Genomic DNA, 13,623 nt, shown 5'->3' with positions numbered 1-13,623 from the left:
TTGGGTGTTGGTGTGTTAATGGGGCATAGGTCGTTTCGGTCCATTTGGTCGGTTAATTTGAGATTTGAGTAGAGTGGATGACTCTCAAGAATGGTTCTAATGGATTCAAGATTTATATGTAGCGATTTGGAATTTTCATGATTTATATATATGGCTAGAAAACTAGGAGTTGCATTGAATGGTGTCGAGACTCGTGGCATTTCATATCATTGTGAATTATGCATTTCAGTATCAATAAGGTGAAGGAAACAATTTTAGGTTCACATAAGGTCTCATCGGAGTAAGCATTTTGGTTGTGGAACCTTTGGGATACATAAAAAGGGAATTCAGCGGCTTATAAGCCTTAGGGCGGTGTGATTCTATGCTAGAGTTCGTGGGGCAAGTTTTAGTTAAGGATAGTAATGTTCTAACAAGGAAATAAAATAGCAATTTGAAGGCAATTTGGAAAGGACTTGGAGAAATAGGACAATTTGGTAGTAGGTTGGGGTAGCACAGTAATGGGTATGATCAGTTATTTGTGTAATTATGACGTGGCTAGTATCTACAGGTGCTTCGTGGCAATGCTCCCGGATTTAGCAACCTGTGTGGCTTGGTGAAGTTAGAGGAATTTGGTTCACATAGCTTGGTTATGTGCAAATGGAATTCAAAGTGTTCATGATGTTTTCTACCATGGTTTGAACCGGATAATTTCTACCGGTGTACGGAACGTGTTGTGTGTTATGATTTTCTCCTGGAAAGAAGCAAGAAAGAGGTTTCTGACTAACAAGGTATGTAATTTGCTAGTGACTCAGAGTTGATAATAGAATTCTTATGCTTGTCACATGATGGCATAATAGATGTGGTGTTGTGCGGGAATAAGATTTATATGTACAAGGTCACAGTTCAGTTTTGAAGGGAAGGACATAAATTCTTAGGCAGTATGGACGGTTTCCGATGTCTAGGTAAATGATATTACTATTTGGTATGGCTTGATGGGAGTGTACATTTCAGAAGGGGCAGTGTGTTTTGATTTATGGGAACTTCGCTGGTATTGCGGCACTGTCCCGGTTGATCGACTGATGATATTCAAATTTTTGCCAGGTGGTACAGAAGAATTTTTTTTTAAAGTATTTCTCGTGGGATGATTGTGTATGAGAGAGGTGTTAGACATTCGGGCGGTGGAGGTGGAATCAAATATGGTGATTCATGTGTTCTATGTAATTGGAGATTGGGAGTTCTCAGGAGCAGATTGTTTCATGGTTGTGGACTATGAAGTTATGACCGGAGCCAGCCAGATGATAGAATGTGTTATGATTCAGTCATTGTAGACTTTTGGAGGTTATTTATTGCGATTCGTTAGTTACATGCACATATGGTGCGATTCTATTATGGCCCTATAGCGGAATTTGAGCGAGAATAGTATTGGATATTGCTTGGTTGATGGCGTATTGGTCATGTTCTTTCGGGTTTTGTGTGGCATGGTGTCGTTTGCTTCTCCATGCTTATGGTAATTCACATTGGGTACTTGATGTCGAATTGCGCATGGTTATTGATTTTAGCAGGGTGGCTTGAGGTGTTTCATATGGACTAGTATTTGGATAGGGTCACGTATTGCAGCAGAGTTATGTGGGAATATGATCCTTTGTGTAAGATTCATGTGTTATGGGTCTGCGGTGTGTGATGGGTTCTTAGCATTGCGTCAGGGTGGTACCCGTCGAGCTTGCGGAACGGTTCTCCTGTTTGGGTCATTGTTACGATTGGGTACACTTGGAATGTTGTTATCTGGTGCACGGATTGCACGGGTTGTGGCTTTAGATTGTATTGATGTGTCATGTCACTAGAGTGGTCGTGTGGGATGAGACGAGGTCATTGGGCCTAGAATGGATGCTATCGGATTTGATTTTGGTATAATTGGGAGGATAATATCGGAAGTCGACTTTGAAATTGGCTATAGTTCTTGTAGAAGGAATGAGCACTCCATGACCGGTTGGTCTAATGAATGGTTATGAATTTGGTATGTTTCTTTCATCATCGGCAGTGTACGGAGGTTTTGAAATGAGGTTTTGTCTGATATAAGGTTATTACCGGCATTGGGTTGATTTGAGTCAATATTGTGATTAGAAATCATTGCTTTGAGCATTCGAGCTATGCGGTATTTGAATTTGAGTATTTGAGTTATGGTTACGGCTTTTGGTACAGATTGTTCAGACTTATACGGTATGTAGATGCAAACTTCTCATCTTATAGGAAATTTCGGATGTTGGAAATTTGATTCGAAGGCTTGTGGGCTAGGTTGAATTTAGAAATTTCAGTTATGCTGTGCTATCGGACCTGTATGGGATAGGGTGACGTGGGATTACCCCCAAGTATGTGCATGTGAAAGCTACACAGCGATTTGATGGCTTTTGGAACAACTTTGGGCACGTTCGAGGATGAACGTGTGTGCACGTTCGAGGACGAATGTGTATTTAAGTGGGGGAGGATGTAACGACCCGACCGGTCGTTCTGAACATTTTTACTTCGCTCGGTTGTTTGAGGGCATGAGTAGCTCCGTATGATGTACTTTGACTTGTGTGAATCGTCGGTTTTGGGTTGCAGGTATTTCGGAATCGAATTGGAAGAACGAATTTCATTGTTGAAGCTTTAAATTGGGAGAGTTGACCAAAATTTGACTCTTTAGCATTTGACCTCAGATTGGAATTATGATGGTTCCATTAGCTTCGTTAGGTGATTTTGGACTTAGGATCGCGACCGGAATATAATTTGGAGGTCCGTGGTAGAATTAGGCTTGAATTGGCGAAATTAGAAATTTGGCGATTTCGGTCGGTAGTGGAAAATTTGATATCAGGGTCGGAATGGAATTCCGGAAGTTATAGTAGGTTCGTAGTGTCATTTGTGACGTGTGTACTTCGGACGTGGTTTGGTTGGTTTCGGCATCGGTTGCCGAATTTGGGAAATTTAAAAGTTCTTAGGCTTGAATCCGAGGGTAATTTGATGATTTGATGTTGTTTTGAGTGATTCGAAGGTTTGACTAAGTTGGTATATTGATATATGACTTGTTGGTATTTTTGGTTGAGGTCCCAAGGGCCTCGGGGTGATTCCGGGTGGTTAACGGATTTATCGAAGTTAGAAAATGCAGGTGAAGCTGTTGCTACTGCTATTTCTGCACCTGCGGAAGGAGGAGTCGCAGGTGCGAGGTCGCTGGTACGTTTTGGGAAGCCACAGATGCGGAAATGGAAGGCCAAGGCTGGGAACGCAGGTGCGAAGAATTGGCCGCATCTGCGAGCCCGCAGGTGCGAGGCCTTGAGCGCAGATGCGGAGAGGAGGATTTTGGGTTGGCTTTGCAGATGTGAAGAGTAACGCGCAGGTGTGCAAGCGCAGGCATGCGCTTTGGGCCGCAGATGCGGAATATGGGCTCTTTAGTGAGTTCCGCACCTGCGATGGAAATTTCCGCAGGTGCGGCATCGCAGAAGCGGAAAAAGAGGCCGCAGGTGCGATTGTGCTGGGCAGAAAAGCCCCAGCTCGTGGTTTCGACTTCATTTTCAGTTTTTGGATTTGAGAAACTCGGGAGAGAGGCAATTTTTCGAAGGTTTTCAAGGAGCAACGTTGGGGTAAGTGATTCTAACCCATAATGGTATAAATTTCGTGAATTTATGGCTTTGTTCATCATTAATTAGTAGGATTTTAAAGTGAAAGTAGGGGGTTAGGGTTTGGAATTCGTAAGAGTTTAATTTAAGGATTTGAGGGACCAAACGATGTCGGATTTTGATGAATTTGGTATGGTTAGACTCGTGAGTGAATGAGCTTTTTAGTTTTGTAAATTTTGTCGGATTTCGAGACGTGGGCCCAGGGCCGGGTTTGAGCCAATTTCGGATTTTGGTCTAATTTGATAGTTTTTCTTGTGGAATTCATTCCATTAGCGTATATTGATGGTATTGTACTGATTATAAATAGATCTGGAGCATTTGGAGGCCGAGTCCAGAGGCAAGAGCATTGCGGAGTATAGATTTGACCGGTTTGAGTTAAGTAACGATTTTAAATCTAATCCTAAGGGTATGAAACCCCGGATTTCGTATCATTATACTATTTTGAAGTGACGCACATGTTAGGAGACGGACATGTTGGAGTGCACTGTTGGGGATTGTGACTTGGTCCGCCCCGTAGCAACTGTAAAGTTGCATACTTTGTTGAAACTATATGATGCTAATATATTTTAGAAAGAGTTTTCTGTAAATTGGGTTGAATGCCATGTTTGGACCTTGCGCCAGTGCTGTTTGGACCCTTAGGGGATTTTTCTTACTATCCTCTCATTGTTTTCGATTGAAAATCTATACTCAGTCATGTTTATAATTGTCTACCGCATAACTCAGTTTTATGACTCTATTTTGATGCATATAAATGTTTTGGGCCGAATGCCCGGTTGTACTGAAATGCCCGAGTGGCTTGAGAGGTTTATGACTGAGTGAGGTCGAGGGCCTGATTTGTGAGGATGAGTGTGGATTGGGCCTACCTGCCTGCAGCATACTTTATTATTATAGCACGTGAGTTATCCGTGCAGATTATAGCACTTGGGCTGAAGGAGCCCCTCCGGAGTCTGTACACACACCCGGTGAGCGCAGGTACCTATTGAGTGCGAGTGCCGAGTGCTGAGTGACTGGGAGGGAGAAGTGATTGTGAGGTATGCCCGAGTGGCAAGAGTGATTGTGAGGTATGCCCGAGTGGCACGAGTGACTGTGAGGTTTGCCCGAGGGGTTGTTTATGATTTCATCATTTTTTCTCACCTTTGCATCGACCCTTGTTTGAAAAACTGTTGAAAATTATCTTTAAATCATTTTTACTGGAACCGGTTTAACCGAGAGGATTTGATTCAAACACTGATTTTTAACGCATGTTGTACTTTACTGAATTTTTGTGATATGAACTTGATATGCTTTATTGCCCGTCACTACTGCTCAGTCTTTATTTATTGTTGTTATTTACTGAGTTGGCGTACTCACGTTACTCCCTGCACCTTGTGTGCAGATCCAGGTGTAGCTGGACACGGTAGCGGTTGTTGATTATTCTGGTTGAAGATTTCTGTTTTCTCGGGGATAGCAAGGTAGTTGCTTGGCGACCATAGCCCCAGCTCTTCTCCCTCTTATCTTTCTCTAGTTGTATTTAGCTATTTTCCAGACTGAGTTAGCCTTGACATTGTTATACAGATTGTAGTAGATGCTCATGACTAGTGACACCCCGATGTCGGGCTTTTCTCTTCCGCGCTTTTGTTTTCTTTGATTTAAACTCCTTAAATGAAGGTTTTATGTTAAATAGCATTGAAATTATCTTTGAGATGAAAATATCGGTTTGTTTGGAAATGAGTCGGCTTGCCTAGTTCCACGATAGGCGCCATCACAACTTGGGTTAGTTTTGGGTCGTGACAGCACTTCATTCCAATTGGTACTACTTATTCTTCAGAGCAGTTGGCTGAGATTTACATCCGAGAGATTGTTCGCCTTCATGGTGTCCTAGTTTCCATCATTCCAGATAGAGGCACACAGTTTACATCGAAGTTTTGGAGGGTCGTGCAGCGAGAGTTAGGTACTCAGGTTGAGTTGAGCACAACCTTTCACCCTCAGACGGACAGACAGTCCGAGCGCACTATCCAGATATTGGAGGACATGTTACGCACTTATGTCATTGACTTTGGGGGTTCATGGGACCAGTTTCTGCCGCTCGCGGAGTTTGTATATAACAAAAGTTATCAGTCGAGCATTCAGATGGCTCCGTACGAGCCTTTATATGCGAGGCGGTGTAGATCTCTGTTAGGATGGTTTGAATCAGGTGAGTCTAGGCTCTTGGGTACAGACTTGGTCTAGGATGCATTAGACAAGGTGAAATTGATTCAGGAGCAGCTTCGCACGACACAGTCTAGGCAGAAGAGCTATGCGGACAGGAAGGTCTGTGATGTGTCTTTCATGGTCGGGGAGAAGGTTTTGCTGAAGGTATCACCCATAAAGGGTGTTATGAGGTTTGGAAAGAGGGGCAAGTTGAGCCTCCGGTTCATTGGGCCTTTTGAGGTGCTTCAGAGGATAGAGGAGATGGCTTACAAGTTTGCCTTGCCACCCAGCTTGTCGAGTGTGCATCCAGTGTTTCATGTTTCTATGCTCTAGAAGTATATTGGCGATCCGTCCCATGTTTTAGACTTCAGCACGGTTCAGTTAGATAGTGATATGACTTATTATGTGGAGTCGGTGGCCAATTTAGAGCGGCAGGTTCGGAAGTTGAGGTCAAAGGATATAGCTTCAGTAAAGGCGCATTGGAGAGGTCAGCCTATGGAGGAGGCCACTTGGGAGACCGAACGGGAGATACGGAGCAGATATCCATACCTATTTGAGACTCCAGGTATGTTTCTAGACTCGTTCGAGCACGAACGTTTGTTTAAGAGGGGGAGGATGTAATGACCCGGCCGATCGTTTCGAGAGTTATAGCCCCGTTTTCCCTATTTTTGCTTCTTCTATGCCTTACAACTGTATTATATTGTATCGTGTTGGTTGGTTCGGGGCCAGAGTGGTTTCGGAGAGAAATTGAGATACTTAGTCTCTTTATTAGAAGCTTAAGTTGGAAAGTCAAGTGGTTTGAGAGGCAAAGATGCGCAGATGGATCGCAGGTGCGGCTTGGGTCCCGCATCTGCGATGGCCGCAGATGCGGTCAAGTGATCGCTGGAGCGGAGTCGGGCTTTTAATGAACTTCCGTAGAAGCGGAGCCCGGTTCGCAGATGCGGTTCCGCGGGTGCGAAACTAGGACCGCATGTGCGATTTTTGCTGGGCAGAAAATAGCAGCTCAAGGATTTGTCTCTCATTTTCAATTTTGGACTTGAGGAGCTCCGGAGAGAGGCGATTGTTCGAGGGAGTTCAAGGAAAAATGTTGGGTTAAGTAATTCTAACCCGTATTGGTCTAATTTCCATGAATCTATGGCTTTATTCATCACTTATTTAGGGATTTGAGTGGGAAATTGGGAGTTTAGGGCTTGGGGATTTGGAGAGTGAACTTTGGGGTTTTGGAGGGGCAATTGAGGTCGGATTTTGGTAAATTTGGTATGACTAGACTCGTGAGTGAATGGGATTTCTAGTTTTGTGATTTTTGTCGAATTTCGAGACGTGGGCCCGGGGGGTCGGGTTGAGCCGATTTCATGTTTTTGGCTATACTTCGGTATATTTCTTGTGGAATTGATTCCTTTAGCCTATATTGATCGTATTGTATTGCTTGTAGCTAGATTCGGGATGTTCGGAGGCCAATTTGAGAGGCAAAGGCATTTCGGAGTAGGATTTTGCTTGGTTTGAGGTAAGTAACGCTTTCAAACTTGATTTTGAGGGTTCGAAACCCCAAATTATGTGTTATGTGATTGGTATTGAGGTGACGCACATGCCAAGTGACGGGCGTGCACCGTGAGAATTGTGACCTAGGTGATTGCATGGCACCGTTTAGTGACTCTATCCTGTTGATCTCCATGTTTTCACCATGTGATAAAGTAATTGAGCTGTAAATCATGCTATATATAATGTTTAGGCTTTATGCTGGTATTGTTGGGACCCTTAGTGGTCGTTTCTTGCTGTCATCTCACTATTTTCATTTATATTCCATACTCATTCATGTTCATGCATTTTTATATCATATCTCAGTCTCAGTTATTTATTGATTTATCATATCATTGTTCTGGGTTTGTTTTCATGACATTGTGAGCCTGTGGGTGAGACTGGAGAGATTGATGGCTGAGTGAGACCGAGAGCCTGAGTATGAGTGACAGTTATGGGATCGAGCTGCATGCCGCAGCAGTTATATTGTTGATTATGATAGCGCTTGGGCTGTAGGAGCCCCTCCGGAGTCTGTAACACACCCCTAGTGAGCGCGGTTGATATGATTGAGGGATGGCTATTCCCTGGACATGGATCTTGTCCGAAGTACTTATTACCTGGAGATGGATCTTCTCCACAGGACTGGATTGCCCTTATTCCTCGGTATTGGGTGACCTTTGGTCAGCATTGTATATATATTCCGGGATGGATCTTCCCTGGGCCGTATGAGCCATATACAGTACCGAGTGGTTGAGATATCGAGTGTGAGGGCATTTGAGGCTGACACCATGGTGCATCATTTACAGTATATGTATTGGCATGTAGTGATAGTAGAGTTATTTTCATTACATTGTATGGAACTGCTAATTTTCGGTTATGAATTGCCTAAATTGTCTTAAGAGCATGTTTGCGTTTCTGCACATTTATTTCATGTTATTTGCACCGGTTGAGTTCGTCACTATCTTCAGCCCATAGTTTGGGCTTGTTACTTACTGAGTTGGTGTACTCACATTACTCCCTGCACATTGTGTGCTGATTCAGGCATTTCTGGTCACGGCAACGGCTGCTGATTTCGGCATTGGAGTCGGGGACTATCGAGGTAGCTGCACGACGTTCGCGGACCTTGATTTCCCTTCCTTAGTTTATCTGCATTTTTGAGTTTATTTCTATAGATACTGTTGTGGACTATGTTCCGATTATTAGACGCTCATGTACTCAGTGACGCCTCGATTTTTGGGACAGTTGTATCGTATTTTGGATAAACCCTGTTTTCAAAAGGCTTTTATTTAAATGTTAAATCTTTCCGCTGTTATTTTAAAAGGTGTTTTATTGTATTGGAACAAATATTGGATTTAGGCTTGCCAAGTTCTATGATAGGCGCCATCACGACAGGTTAGATTTTTGGGTCGTGACAGAATGTCTACAATTATGGATTTGCCTTGGAGTTAAAGGGTGTACTAAATACTTCTCCACATTTGGCGCGCTGGCAGTCCTTTGGCCAGCCTCGTAAATCCACATTTGGGCATTAAAATGTTCTAACAAATTAAAGGAACTTACTCTTAATGAATTGGGTTTATTATGGATTAATTGCATGTGGGCTCAGATTGGAGCCCAGGATATTGTAACAAAATAGACTCAACAAAGCAGTCTGATAGACATCTTTTCCTGGCCCCATTAAATAGGCCTGAAGCCCTTAGTTGATAACGACTTTCCCAAACTGGGCCATTTCATTACCAGGCCCAGAACCAAAATAACATACATACAAACTTCAAACAACAGAATGAATTTCGAATTTAACCAATACTGGAAAACAAACATTATTACAAGCTTGATTTCAAATGAACTGTTATACAACTTGACATTCAAATGGTTAAACTATTACTCTTGCTTCTGATTTACATGTTCATGATTCTCATGCGGGCCTTGACTTCAAACATTAAACACACATTTCAGTAGTAAGCAGGTATTGAGCCAAATCCTCGAAATTGTTTGAACATTGTTGTTCGCATTGCTAGAGCATTTCACACTAACATATCAATTAGTCACAATTAGATAAGCTTCTACTTCTGAATTCAAATACAAGTATGTCACAATAGTAGACTCAATTTGTACAACAAGGCTCATTATAGACTTCACCAGAATCATTAGTAATAAGCGAAATCAGTTCAAAGTTCAGCTCAAAAAAAACAACGAAACCAATTATCGGCAAACAATACAAGTAGGAGCAAGTTTAACCATTAAGCATATTTGAATTCATGAGATTAACCACAAATATAGCCTGAACAATTCGAACTCCATTTAAACTAGGGCGAGAATATACCTATTGAAAAAAAGACGGGGGCGAGAATATACCTATTGAAAGAAAGTCGAAGCCATTAAAACCATTTCCGACGAAGCTTGACCGGTCAGTGGTGAGTTGGCCGGAATCCGATGACTTCGGAATGAACCAAAACTAACATGAATCGATTGCTTATGTCAAGAGCAATCTATTCACTTAAGTTTAAGCCATAACGAACCCGAAATTTCATAAGGGCCGGATTTAGGTTTTTTTGACCTTCTTAGATTTGAATTTTGCCGAGTTTGGTTGGGGATTTTGGGGAAATTAGAATGGGTTAAGGTTTAGGTGGATGTGGGGGATTATGTGGTACAAATCTGGGTGGAATTGGAGACGGGCCGTGTCGTGGAATTGGAGTCCAAATTTAAACTAATTAATTGATCCTAACATGTAAAATAAAACCAAGAAATATTATGTGTATTTTTGTAATTTTTTATATTTTAGCAATGCTTTTAACACATGATTAAATCCTAACGTGCAATTAAAATTCTAAGCTAAACTAGATGAATTATAAAAAATATTTTTGGTGATTTTTTATGATTATAAAATATGCACAAAAAATGCAGCTAAATGCAAACAAACAATTTTTTTTAAAAAGAAATTCCTAGAAATTCTATCAAAAACAATTAGAAAAATTTACTTTTTTATGGATTTTGTAGGACTATTTTCGTATGGAAAAAATTACGTGCTCACAGCTGCCCCTATTTGCTCAGAAATATGAAGAGTTTTCGGAGGAAGATAAAGTGAGCAATTACGAGCAATATTTGCCCGCTTGACACTCCACGGGAAGCAATTTTGAAAAAGTTTGACCGAACCTTGCTTCGGCGGTTGCCTACATATCCTTGGCTATTAAGGAATCAGGTCAGTTTAATTCTGGAAATTTTGGTAGCTGAGACTACCAGAAAAGCTGTGATTTCACTGTTGTTGCTGCTATTGCTGCTTGCTGAGCTCCTTATTACACCAATATCAAAATGAAAAGAAACTAAACAAGCCTATTGGCTATGAGTTACAAGATTCCTATCTATAAGTCTTCTGAAATTTGATCTTGAGTCTTGGCTGGTTCTTCACTCAGACTCTGACCTAAATCTTGATGTTTGCTAGCTGCAGGTGCTAGTTCATTCTTCTACGGCTTATCTGATCAAAACGGAACATGCAATGCTCGTGACTTCTGTCATGTCTTGAGCAGTCCACATCTTTTCATCTGCTTCTGAATTTTGGATTCACTTCTTTTCTTTTCTTTATTTAGGGTCGAGACTTCTTCTCTTGATTATCTCGAACCTGTGCCTCGAGGTAAAATCTGCTCAGACACCAAAGCAGAACAAACGAATGAAATTTTTCTGCCCCGGTTTTGACTAGGAAAACTTCATGAGTTATTCGTAACAAAACTTTATACTACTTCAATATTGAAAGCAATAAAAGGTCGGGATTGGTGTACCCCAAGAAAACTGAGACTAGGGATTGGAGACCCTATATCTAGTATAAAATCAAATAGGGAGTGGAGACCCTATGTTGGAAAATCGACTAGGTAGTGTAGACCCTATGTATAAATACATCAACTAGGGAGTAGAGACCCTATGTTGGAAACACAGACTATGGAGTGGAGACTCTATGTCTAAAAATATCAACTAGGGAATGGAGACCCTATGTTGGAAAAGCGACTAGGGAGTGGAGACCCTATGTCTAAAAATATCAACTAGGGAGTGGAGACCCTATGTTGGAAAAACAGACTACGGAGTGAAGACCATATGTCTAAAAATATCAACTAGGGAGTGAAGGCCCTATGTTGGAAAAGCAGACTAAGGAGTAGAGACCCTATGTCTAAAAACATCAACTAGAGAGTGGAGACCCTGTGTTGGAAAAGCAACTAGGGAGTGGATACCCTATGTCTAAAAATATTAACTAGGGAATGGGGACCCTTTGTTGGAAAAGCGACTAGGGAGTGGAGACCCTATGTCTAAAAACATCAACTAGGGAGTGGAGACCCTATGTTGGAAAAGCAGACTAGGGAGTGGAGACCCTATGTCTAAAAATATCAACTAGGGAGTGGAGATCCTATGTTGGAAAAGCAGACTAGGGAGTGGAGACCCTATGTTGGAAAACATCAACTAGGGAGTAGAGACCTTATGTTGGAAAAGTAGACTAGGGGGTGGAGACCCTATGTCTAAAATAACTTCAACTAGGGAGTGGAGACCCTATGTTGGAAAAGAGACTAGGGAGTGGAGACCCTATGTCTAAAATAATTTCAACTAGGGAGTAGAGACCCTATGTTGGAAAAGAGATTAGGGAGCGGAGACCCTATGTCTAAAATAACTTCAACTAGGGAGTGGAGACTCTATATAGGAAAATGCAGCTAGGGATTGGAGACCCTATAGTAGCATGATTTCAAACTTTCTTTCTTTTCTTTCTTTTCATTTTTTTAAGAGAATGAGTAAAATGAGGGAAAGAATTTGGAGAAAACTTCCCTTTTTTGAAGTGTTTGTTGATGCAGAGCTATTTTAGTCTCTGCGCGGTTTCTTTTGGTTGCACCTGCTTTTGCGAGGTTGCATTTGGATTACACATGTTTCTCGTTTTTTCAAACAAATAACAATTTGTTAGTTTGAAATGGTGGTTGGTTTTGCGGCTTTGATTGTTTCAGTCACTTGATCTTGGTCCGTCTTCTTTGATGATACTTTCAACTTCAATTGGTTGTTTCCTGAAGACCGATTTCATTTCTGGCCCCGCATAACCCTTGGCTTTTCCAAAACTTTACCATGACGGTTAATCGCGTGAGACTTAACCTTTTCAACTTTATTTTGCCTTCGTGGGCATTTCAATCTGATATCCTTCTTTCACTTTTTAACTTCAGAGCATTGGGGAACTTTTGGCTCTTCAGACTTTTCCAAGACACTTAGCCGTTGGGGACATAACCTTTTCAACCTCATTTCGCCCTTATAGGCACTTCAATTTGGTTTTCTACTTTCGAGAGTTTTTAATTTTGAAGCATCGGTCACCATGGCCAGTCGGAGCCGACTTGATGCCCCTGTCGAGGCTGGGTGCCTTTTTGCATATTAGCTCCAATCAAACGAGAACCTTGTAAATCAGTCTTGCCATCCGTTCTTTGTCTTAGTTTCAGAATGAAGTTAGACCAAAATGGATTCAAAGGAAAACAAACAATGGAATGGACAGTGGATTTAGACAAGAGATGTCCCCTTTAGGGAAAGGAAATTTTGACTTATCTGGAGTGCATGCGGACTTCAATGATCATGACATGCCTTTTGAACTGGATGCCTGATTCGTGTAAACCGTCCGACTCTCAAAAATTCATCACAACTTTTGCCTTGAAACCGAGAAACTTTACCAAGACTCTGTTGACGCCGATGGCTATGAGAATCCTCTTTTCGATCAGTGGCACCTTTTGCGGGCTTTCACCAGCTGACCTCTCTCATTTCTCTTCTCACTATCGCCTTATAGTGCTCTTTGTGAGTTTTCACTAACAAGACTCTCATTTTCAATTTCTCTACTTACCGTCGCCTTACGGTGCCCGTGAGGGTTTTCACCAATAAGACTCTCTTATTTTGGTTGCATCAAAACAAAGTGACTGTATCCTCCAATTATGAACATTCTCTTTGATTGATCGGAGGGACTTGAAAAGGATGTGGGTAAAACAAAAATTGGATTGCATTATAACTTTGGGACCTTTCAGACGAAAACATCACCAAACCATTATATCACCTGCCCCAGTTTCACTTTTTAGGGGAATTTGTATTTTTATTTTGGTGTGACTGAACCCTAGTGAGAGGGTGCCTACGTATCCTTTTAGAATCAATTCGAATAATCCCAATTATAGCATGTTAAAGTTGTGAAAAGTCAAACGTAATACCTCTTGACCGCATCTGCATTAACAGCTGTGTCAGGGTCATTTCCTTCAATTTCTCTGAAATATAGCGCTCCCTTTGGCAACACTATTCTTATAATGTACGGACCTTTCCAGTTTGGAGC

At 41.7% G+C, this 13,623-nt stretch overlaps 1 long non-coding RNA gene across 1 annotated transcript; it reads right to left on the bottom strand.

The window, feature by feature from the left end:
* Positions 1 to 9,091: 9,091 nt before the first annotated feature.
* On the bottom strand, positions 9,092 to 9,893 carry LOC104107222 (uncharacterized). The gene is made up of 2 exons (XR_688749.4): positions 9,663 to 9,893; positions 9,092 to 9,336 (listed from the first exon to the last, which is right to left on the bottom strand). It is a non-coding gene; the product is annotated as an uncharacterized lncRNA (long non-coding RNA).
* Between the last annotated feature and the right edge of the window lie 3,730 nt (positions 9,894 to 13,623).

The sequence above is a fragment of the Nicotiana tomentosiformis genome, chromosome 9 (assembly GCF_000390325.3).
Source record: "Nicotiana tomentosiformis chromosome 9, ASM39032v3, whole genome shotgun sequence".
Classification (NCBI taxonomy): domain Eukaryota; kingdom Viridiplantae; phylum Streptophyta; class Magnoliopsida; order Solanales; family Solanaceae; genus Nicotiana; species Nicotiana tomentosiformis.
The sequence above is the reverse complement of the archived record's forward strand: the minus strand, read 5'-3'. Positions and strand labels throughout refer to the sequence as shown.